The sequence below is a fragment of the Lolium rigidum genome, chromosome 6 (genome assembly GCF_022539505.1).
Source record: "Lolium rigidum isolate FL_2022 chromosome 6, APGP_CSIRO_Lrig_0.1, whole genome shotgun sequence".
NCBI classification, from domain to species: domain Eukaryota; kingdom Viridiplantae; phylum Streptophyta; class Magnoliopsida; order Poales; family Poaceae; genus Lolium; species Lolium rigidum.
Window position 1 is genome coordinate 315,137,956 of NC_061513.1, and position 8,396 is coordinate 315,146,351.

The 8,396-nt window shown below is 41.9% G+C and overlaps 1 long non-coding RNA gene across 14 annotated transcripts; it reads right to left on the reverse strand.

The window, feature by feature from the left end:
* Positions 1-634: 634 nt before the first annotated feature.
* Positions 635-8,149, reverse strand: LOC124659958. Of its 14 annotated transcripts, none has more exons than XR_006989767.1 (7): positions 5,416-5,723; positions 4,929-5,268; positions 2,087-4,661; positions 1,467-1,739; positions 1,268-1,369; positions 1,078-1,173; positions 635-924 (listed from the first exon to the last, which is right to left on the reverse strand). It is a non-coding gene; the product is annotated as an uncharacterized LOC124659958 (long non-coding RNA). The 14 variants fall into 14 exon arrangements; XR_006989763.1 differs by having other exon boundaries at positions 1,074-1,173; XR_006989764.1 differs by having other exon boundaries at positions 1,037-1,173.
* Positions 8,150-8,396: the final 247 nt, after the last annotated feature.

The following is an 8,396-nucleotide window of genomic DNA, read 5'->3' on the forward strand; positions in this document are numbered from 1 at the left end:
CAGATTTAATAAAATTGCAACACTAATCAATGCGACAACAAAATAGAAGGTGCATATTATTAGGCTGAAGAAATGAGGAAATAGCATGTGTATAGGTGGCAAAACAAAATAAACAAATGATCATAGTCATAACATAAAGAACAAAGCCTGGAAATTGTACAATATAAAACATAAGCAGCGCGGGTAAAGATATAATACATTAGAATCGGCAACTGACAAATCGTGAAGGCTTCTAGCAAGCCAAAAACAACATCTATGAGGCAAAACAGAACATACAACCTAAACACATAGCCTAAACGGGTGGTTGACGTAGATACATAAACATGGAAGTGTACTGAGGGTCCAAACATATAGGCCCTGAACAACAGAAACTGGGCAATAGCAAAGCTCCCTCTGCATTCATCTGCAGAAGAGCAGTGTGTAGAAAGATGTCCAAGATATTGTGTCCTTTATATCCTGTGTGTCTAAGATCCTAGTCATCATCTGTGAAGTGTAATCCCTTCTTCCATTTAGGGTTCTTGACTTGTGGCTGAATCCTCCATGTCATGTCGTTGAGTAACACTGTAACGGAAATCGGATCAGCAATCTGTCTCCAAAGTGGCTGTGCAATGCATCCAGCGATTCACGTAGGAGCGACAATAACGCTGAACTCTTCCCACGATGGCAAGCAAATCCTGAGGCACACTATTAGCCGTCCCCTGACACTGGACACAAGATGTAATGCTTCTTTTCCGAAGACAACCTCTCCGCGAGGCCCAAACAAATAAAGTTTGCGAATTTGCTGGCATGAGGATCCGTTGAACCAGAATTAACCGCTCGAAATTTGGTTCGAATGTCGCTATTTCCGCGATTGTCGACACTGTCAGCTCCATATGACTTTGGTTTCCGCTGTGTAATTCGACGAGCCATGGCAGATGCTTGGACCTGTGGCATATGCAAGATACACATGTTATTAAACAAATAGCCTGCAGCACATTATTGGATACAAAAGCTAGCACAAATCAGGAAAAAAGAAAGAAATACAATAGGACAATACAAAAACAGAGGTGGGAGCGCAATGCCTAAGTACTGACTGACAGTCATGCCAACAAATAACACGATGGCAGGTTCTTCATTTGATGCCTCCATTAGTCCATCAGCATCTCTCCCCACAAAGTAACAATAGCATGCTCGCTTCATAAAGTAACACATGTATAAACCAGATGGTAATTAGAAGAAGCAAATACTCACTATGGAAAAAGAAATTAAAGATATCAGCGATCAGCACCTGCCATCCGTGATATAAATTTGTCTCTTTTGGCTCTTTGTATTACCAGAAGGAGGCAAAACATCGGGGACTTTGTTAGCCCGTCCGACATCTGTTGTAAATCTGCAGAGTAATTGAATTGCCATAACATGAAACAAACTTTTCCAAGAAAACAAACAATACAAAAATAAATCAATGATCAAAATGACTGTATTCTTACCGGATATAAGTATATTCCAATCAATGCAATCTGACAGCATGCTAAACGGGACAGCAGTATAGGCATACATAGGAAAATTCTCCGGCGGCGGCACCACCTCTGATAGAGTAGTCCTCATAGTAAAGCAGATCCGCAAAGGATGATCCACTGACCTGTAGCTCTTTCTAGGATCATACAAATCAAATTTCTTAGTGGTGTAAATAGACCCCTCCTACAGCTGATCCCTAAACTGATCTACTCTTTTTCCAGGACTGGACCTTCCATTGTGCCTCTCTGTAAATCAGTCAAAAAGCACCCCCCAAAAAGGAGTTTTTTAGCAAGATAGTAGATCAATATAGTGGAAAATCGAAAGGACAATCAAACCAAGTAATCATGACAGATATTACAAAAATAAAGGAAACACACCTATCTTCCAACTCAATATCTAGTAAGGCATATTAACTGTGCGTACCAAGTGAAGGAATAAGAAATTGGGAAAATAAAAGAAGAAAGCGAACACTTATACGCCGAGGCACTACAAAGAAGGGAAAATGGCACAAGACCACGCACACCAGTATACAGATCTATACATTACACCTAAACAATCCAATAGATAGAAAATCAGAGCAAATAGATCTAACCTAGTGGTCAATGACGATAAAATCAAGTGAGTAGAGAATCCCCTGATTTGGGCTCCTGAACTCCTAGATCCTAGTAAACCGAAGCATCACCTTACATTGATAGGAATTCCGAGACAAATGGCATCCGAGTTTGATCAGCACAACAAAAAGCTTGATGAAGCGCGGAGAACCTGCGGGATAACCAGAGTAGCTGGTGTCATGGTGATTTACATTAAATGGAATCCGGGTACAATAATATATATACACCTCCCAATTGTCATAGTTATATCCTTGTGCAGCATAAAGGGCTTATGGGTCACAATACTGCTCATATAAATATGAAAGATGAGTGGACAAATTAAAATAGATAATGTAGAAACAATGAGTTGCTACACATATGTAAAGGAAATAGCTAGAGTAGTGATCAAACATGAATAACTTGGGGATAGTTCCATAGACCTGTGTGTGCAACAGTACTGGTGGACATCCGTTTGGGGATCAAATACATCTAGAAGTAACAATGTGGAGTCAAAAACCAACCTTGGTCACTACAACATTATTTTATCACCCAGGATCCTAGCATCTCCTCATTCTCCAATTACAGTGTAAACCAAAATTTAAAATGGCTGCACTGTTCTATCTGTTTCTTACTTTCAAATGCAGCTAGAAACTAAAACAACACCAGCTAAGTACAATGGGAAAAATCATTATGAAAATCCAACAGTCCAGTATGTTCTGCATTTGGTAGAAAGAGACAACAAACCCATATTTCCTGCAAACAATTTCAGACAGTAGCTATAGAATAAAAGTATGTCCTGGTCCCAAAACCTAATAGTGAGTTGTAAGCAAAATAATGTGAAAAGAAGACATTATTTGTGCAAGATGGATAATTTTTTTCAAAATGACAACATGGAATGGAGAGAACTGCTCCAAAATAAAGGAGGTCACCTTTAGAAAAAACTTGCATGTTGCATATCTCAGGTTTACAGATATACTGTAACTCTAACTCAATCTGCAAAACTCAACCAGAGCATGAAAAATAATATTCAAAATAGCTTAATGGAGCTCACCAAGCCACCTATTTGTCCAATTTGTGTTGTACATGCACCAATTTCTTTCTCAAGTTGGTACTATCAATTATTGGGTTTCACATGACACTACTTGTATAGATATACGAAAGGAAATAAGAAAAGATAATTAGGGGGCATGACCAGATCTATTTTGCAATAGGCTCACATGATTATTCTATTCTTGCAAGCCACACTAATCTTGTGACCTGATCTTCATTGTTCTTTGGCTGCAAAACTACATATACATACTTGCTTACGTTACATGAATTCAATTGGGAATACTGGAACACTAGATAAATTAAAAGTGGGAACCTAAACTACTTGGCTATTTCCCTTGAGCTAACCAACTGCTGAATATACAAGATTAGTAAGCGTGCATAAACCAACTTTTGTCTATGTGATTTTCACCAAGCGCAAAATAAGTGGATACTAACTGGACAGAACATGATATGAAATTGGAAGGCAATGCCTGAATGTATGATTTAATTTGGGAACCACAGCTCCAGCAAAGCACATGCACTTAGTATCAGGTGGGTTTTTAAAACAACTATAAATATAATGTTAAAAACTTCCCCCGGAAAAAAATGGATATAACTCTATTGTAAGAGAATGAGAGACCAATGCCCCTAGAGCAGGGCAAGAGTATAACTTGACATAGCTTTGTAGCAATGTAATTTAAGCGAGTGTGCACAATCTGCGCAAATCATAACAGAAAATAACTAAACATCCAACAACATGCCTAATCGGCAATCAAGCAAAAAGAAAAGCTTGGACACGCATGCCAAGCATGCACATACTGTATTTGACCCCAAAGCTATAGATAATGATAACGATCTTGAGGGCTTCCCAAAGTAATTAGTAAGTTCCCAACTATTAGGCTTAATACTTGCCTTCTATTTTTATTCTTCTAAATCTAGCATATATCTATAACTCATTAAAGTTCAACATCTTTTTACCAGCAACAATAATAAATGGAATGCCAATAGTTGTGCCAAGCACATAATAAGGAAAAAAACATATATCGCAAAGAATGCTAGCAACTGAGAAGTAGATTCCAGTGCTCATACTTTGTACACAGCGTATCAATGTGCATAGGAAATCTGACTGACAATCACATGATCCTTTTAAAGATCATGTTCTTTAGAGGTATCATCAAATCCTTCCAGACCTAGGGTAGAATGAAGGAGCAATTCCAAATATACAGTAACCAGTTTAGATCCATAGCACGTGCTAATTCTTTAGCACCCAGATCCGTCTCCAGGTCAGTAAATGTAAAAAATAGAAACACTGCTGCTCTGGTATGTGATGTGATGATGTTTGCGACCCTATAATTCGTGCGAACAATCAATGTTCTTAAGATTAATTTCACACAATAGAAATAACAAAGAACATAAATCAGAAACATGCATGAATAATTCTATTACCTTTATATGAAACCATTCAGAAAGCACCAATAGCTCTTTATCCTTCTCTATTTGACCAGTTATGGGTCTGCTTCACAATCTTCCGTTTTTGTCACCACTCTTCTATCAGATTCATGGAAATAAACCCCATTTAGCAAACATTAATTTTCTTACCAACCCTATCAGGCAACATAAATTCTTGCTCATGAGAGAATCTCTTAGTGAATTAAATAAGAATACAGATGGCAAGGCGCTCACAGGCAAAGTGATAGTAGGAACCATCAGCCGTCTCAAAACTTTGAGGAGCTAAATGGTAGATGAGTGATTGCATAATGTGTGCATCAAGGACCACACTCAGATATAATATATTTGCCAAGAACAAAAATGCACCTGCATACTGAAGGTCCAAACTTCATTTGGCATGGTCTTCCATGCAAGTGGTCTCCAAAATCTCTCAAGCACACCTTGCAAATCAAATTAAAAAGTGATACATATACATGGATTTTAAAATATTGTCTACATTCATAAATTTATGACCTTTCAGATGTAGACACAACCTTCAACTATAAATGTTTACAAAATTCAGAATTGAGTTGTGCAGTAAGAGAGGAACGGTAGGGCTGAGAGTTGTATCTAAGGCAGCAAGATAGAGTTTGTAGAATCATCAAGGCCGACTGTACTCTGACTCCCTGACCTTGGTGCCGCCGGCCGCCGGCAAAAGCAGAAGCACCTGTACAACACCGGAGGCAACGCTATCAGAGTAAAATCTCAAATCCCTACAGATGAATCAAACCAGAAACCAACAACTGAACTTCATCCCAGAAATCGTTCAAATGGGTAAGAGAAGAAATTTCTGTTAAATGAACAAAGAAGTCACCTAGGCACCTGAACTCCAATCCCGAAATCTGCGAGCTCGTGGAGCAACGCCCGCGCTGGCTCTTCGCCCTGGATGCCGGCCGGGCCCATTGCCCTACCCTGCCCTATTGGCGTTCCCCTGCCGCGCCAACCAGGACGTACCACCGCCTGTTGCGTCGACGCCGGCGTGACCGATGCGAAGAATTGCTGGGTGGTCACAGCCGCTCGAGGTGCAGGGAAGCGGCCGGAAAATACGCCTCCCTCTGCCTCCGGCGCTCGACGGTGAGCGCGATGCTGCCGGCTCTTTAGAACGTCTTGGAAGGTCGCCCTAAGATCCTCCTCTCGCCGGCCCTAGGTGAGGATGGTGGCCGCCGCGGAGGAAGAATGCAGGTGAGAGAGATGAGGAAAAAACGTGATTGACTTGTTTATTCCTGTTTGTATTCTACTACTCGGTAAATAAACCTGACCGCTTTGCATAAGCGGTGGCTTGTGGACACCGCTTTGACCACACGTGTGCGCAAGACCCAATACATTTGGGGCCCACCAAAACAACAATAAAACGCCACGGTTCACCGAAACGTTGCGGTGTGCGTCGGCAGATGACCGTGTAAATTCTTAAAGAGCACCTAAGTTACACACAAAAGAAACACTATAAAATCAACCCATACGTGTCAGCCCCAAATTAATTCCTAAAAGATCTCAAAATTCTGAAAAAAAAGGAGTTGGTTCCAATTTGGGATATAGTAGTTATGTTAGCATGCTTTTTTTATGTTAGCAGGTTGTAAAATTCATTGATTAGAAAGAAAACGGTAGAGACCCACACCGCTCAGTTTATTAGAAGGAGACCGGATGCAAACCTAAACAACGGCAAGATACACCTAAAACACCAAACGCGTACATGATGCCGAAAGGCGAAACATACAAGACCCACGAACTGAGCTACTCAAGCGTCGATCGCTCGCAGTGCACACCGAAAACCATCAAGTGTCATCTAGATGTGTCATGCGCCATTTCGCCAACCTCATTGATGCAAAAAAAACTAGCGCACCCTGAAAGGATCATGCTCGCAAAATCGGTGATCATGGCCACTGCCATCCCCCTGTCCAAATGGGCATTTCATAAGATCAACAAAATTGCAAAAAACTTTATTTGGGTTGGAGACGATGCCGAGCATGCTTCGGGCGGACATGTGTTGGTTAATTGGAAGACGGTGTGCATACTAAAGGAAATAGGGGGGCTCGGTATATCGGACCTTGAATGCTCTGGCCGCGCCCTTCGTCTCTGATGGCCTTGGCTTCAATGGACTGACCCACAGCAAACCTGGGCAGGCTCCAAGCTTCCTTGCAACGACGCGGCCATGGATCTTTTCTGGGCTGACACGAAGATTACCATTGGAAAAGGGGAATCCACTTCCTTCTTGTCTGACTTGGTCAGACCGTGGGCCCATCCAATTTTGGGCTCCAGATCTCTTCAAGGTGGCTACAAGGAAAATGAGAACTGTCACCAGAGAGCTACTTGATGGCAACTGCATTTGCTCTATCGCTAGACTCTCCACTCTTGACCAGCTTGCGCAGTATTTGCAACTTTGGGAAGTTGTTGCGGCCACGCACCTTGCCTTGGATGTGCCAGACACCATCACTTGGACGATCAACTCGGAGGGTGACTACTTCACTGGCTCTGCATACCATGTCCAATTTCTAGGCAGTTTTCGCAAAGTTCGATGCTAAGAAGATCCGGTGGGCTCACGCGGAACCCAAATGCAAGATCTTCGCATGGCTTGCCTTTCACGCAAAGCTCCCAGCATCGACATGCTGGCGATGGCTCCACGACCCTGTTTTCCATTTGTGCTTATCTGCTTCGAAAATGGCCGCTCATCTTACAAGGACTACCCCTTCACTTCAGCCATATGGACCCTCCTCTAGAGGGAAGACAACGACGGCTGTGTCACGCATGGGCATACCTTACGCGTCCATCTCCAATAGGTGGGGTGACATTATTGCTGACAAGTTTGGTCATGCCTTTCGGCTTATCCTTCCACGCCCTGGGCTTCCGCTACTTCGACGGCTTCTCCGCGTCGCGGCGATGGCGGACCTTGTGCCAGTGAACTTTTTGAGTGGCATCGTGGGTGGATCTGGGTGGTGTTCATGGGAGGGCATACGAGAAATGGCGATGGTCTAGTACCTTTTAGCTTCTCCATGTAATTTAAATGGAGATTCATTGTGTGGAGCCTGCACATATGAACAAGTTGTTCCACCGATTGAATATAGTCCTACAATTATTAGGTCCATACCTGGCATGTTTTCTCATTACAACACATCAACATAAAATAGATGTGTTGTTACTTTTTTTGTGGGGAGGTGTTTTCAACTGGCAGCTTCAAATTCTTTTTTTTCCTTCAATTTTTGAATCTACGCAATGCCTTTCCATGAAACGGAGATTACTGAATACCATACCAAGACAACAACAAAGTTGGCAAATCAGGGTCATGGAGCGCCCCTGCGGCAGAGGTCTAGATTAGGTCACACAACAAATGTCTCACAACAGTCACAGTACTAACAAGAACCTTTTGGTCTACAAATGAAGTTTCTTGAGACCACATTCTCTGCATGCTGCATTTCTCATCCAAAATATTGCATCACACAGTATAACAGGTTTGTAAAAGCGAACTCACTCCACAGTCCACACGTCACCGCAATGCCCAGAAATTGGTCTCTGGCCTAATAATATTTTTCAGCTTTACCTGCATGACAAAAAAAACACTCTTTATGCAGCTCATCGCAATACACAGAAAACAGATGTAACAAAAAAAATTGCACTGTTTCATACATACAAACGGTTAACCCCTTAGCAGAAATTAGCTTAATGCATGATGTGATACCAAAGGGGAAGTGGTGCATGCGTGATGGCTGTCGTAAAACCATCCGACAACAAACGTCGTACGCATAGAATCGCTCTAAAGGTTTGCAGAGGCATGGATGGTTCAGAAATTATCAGATGCACGAC